The sequence below is a fragment of the Myotis brandtii genome, unplaced genomic scaffold (genome assembly GCF_000412655.1).
Source record: "Myotis brandtii unplaced genomic scaffold, ASM41265v1 scaffold196, whole genome shotgun sequence".
Classification (NCBI taxonomy): Eukaryota; Metazoa; Chordata; class Mammalia; order Chiroptera; family Vespertilionidae; genus Myotis; species Myotis brandtii.
This window is the reverse complement of record NW_005357311.1, coordinates 6,548,895-6,550,992: the sequence shown is the minus strand read 5'-3', so window position 1 is coordinate 6,550,992 and position 2,098 is coordinate 6,548,895. Positions and strand designations below refer to the sequence as shown.

The 2,098-nt window shown below is 43.8% G+C and overlaps 1 pseudogene; it reads right to left on the bottom strand.

The window, feature by feature from the left end:
- Positions 1 to 86: 86 nt before the first annotated feature.
- Positions 87 to 662, bottom strand: LOC102258607 (annotated as a pseudogene).
- Positions 663 to 2,098: the final 1,436 nt, after the last annotated feature.

Sequence of the window (2,098 nt, the reverse complement as noted above, 5' to 3'; positions counted from 1 at the left end):
GGCGGGGCGGGAACTGGGAGGAGAGGAGTTATGGGGGGGGGGAAGAGGAACAAATGTAATCTGAACAATAAAGATTTTTTAAAAAAAATTAGTTTGACAAAGTGGTCGTTGAGGGCAATGCCAACCACAGCACTGAAGGTAGAGGAGTGGGTGTCACTGTTAAAGTCACAGGAGACAGTTTGATACTCAGTATAGCTCAGGATGCTGCCTGACGCCTACCTTCTTGCCTTCTTGATGTCATTATATTTTGCAGCTTTCTCCAGGCGGCAGGTCAGATCCACAACTGAAATGTTGGGCAAGCAAGGCTTGCAGCTTTCTCCAGGCGGCAGGTCAGATCCACAACTGAAATGTTGGGGGTGGAGGCAAGCAAGGCCATGCCAGTGAACTTCCCATTCTGCTCAGGGCTGACCTTGCCCACAGCCTTGGCAGTGCCAATAGACGCATGGACAATGTTCTGGGCATACCCTCAGCCATCAAACCACAGCTTACCAGAGGGGCAGGCCATCCATGGTCTTCTGGGTGGCAATGATGGCATGGACTGTGGTCATGAGTCCCTTCACATTGCCAAAGTTGTCATGGATGACCTTGGCCAGGGGGGCCAAGCAGTTGGTGTTACAGAAGGTATTGCTGACAATCTTGAGGGAGTTGTCAAATGTGTCATTAACCAGCAATTTTTATTCTAAAATATCAATGTTATTCTGATTGAATTGATCATGATGGAGTCCAGGCAATTTTATTTTGTTTTAGGTTTCCCTAGGTAATTCTAATGTGTAGCCAGGTTGAGAACCACTGATATATGTTTAATAGGATGTCAATGGTTCTCAAATTTTAGCATACATCAAAATCACAAGAATTACCCAGAGCTTCTGATTCTCTATGTGTGGGTGGGATCTCAGAATCTGCATTTCTAATAAGTTTTCAGGTGATACTAATGCTGCTGGGATGACACTTTAAAAACCACTACTTTATGGAAAGAGGAGTATGGCAAAACTAGCTAGATGTTCACTACACCTGTTCTCTTTTCCTGGATACACAGCTAAACTGCATTTCCCAGCTTCCTTTGCATCTAGATGGCACCACAGGCTATCTTAACCAATGGCATATGAGTGGAAGTCATTTGTCAATTTGGGTTTAAGAGACTTGAGAGCAAGTATGCCTTTTCTATACTGTCTCTCTGTTTCCTTGTCTGCTGGTTAGATGCAGAGGATCCAGTCTCTGAGGACCTATAAGATGATGAAAACACATAGTCTCTAAATGATTGCATAGAACACACCAACCCCATTCCAAAAGACCAAAATAGACTATGATGTGAGTAAATAATAAGCTCCTAGGTTTCGTATATGCCACTAAGATTCAAGGGTTGTGTTTTGTTTTGTTTTTCAGCAGTTAGCCTGTCCAGATAAAATACTACACTTAATACAATTGTGACCTTGTAGGCACGCCGTGTGACATCTCTAAGCCTCGGTTTCATCATCTAAAAATGGGAAATTGGCGAAAATGAGCTCCAAGATCTCTTCCATGTCCAATATTTTATGGTTCTATGATAATATGAATAATTCCTAAGTTAGGTAAAACAATGCTAAATACAAAGAGAAATAAGATGCTGTTTTATTCAGCATTATTTAGAGCAAGGCTGGATACAGAAGAGCATAGCCCTGTTCCTTACACCTAAAGGTGAATCTGGGGAAACAAAATTAAAGTACATGATGCCACAGTGAACAAAACAAGACAGAATATAAGTCTACTTTCTGCCTGAAGTCAGGATCTGATAAGAGCAGATTCCACTAAATCCTTGACATGCCCTAATGACAACTCAATTCCTCTGGAAATAGAATAAACCAGTGGTCAGCAAACTGTGGCCCCTTGAGTGTGGCTCTTCCACAAAATACCACGTGCGGGCGCACACGTACAGTGCGATTGAAACTTCGTGGCCACACTCAAGGGGCCAAAGAGCCGCATGTGGCTCGAGAGCCGCAGTTTGCCGACCACCGGAATAAACAATGGAAGCATTAAACCATTGGACTTAGCCGAAACCGGTTTGGCTCAGTGGATAGAGCGTCGGCCTGCGGACTGAAAGGTCCCAGGTTCGATTCTGGGC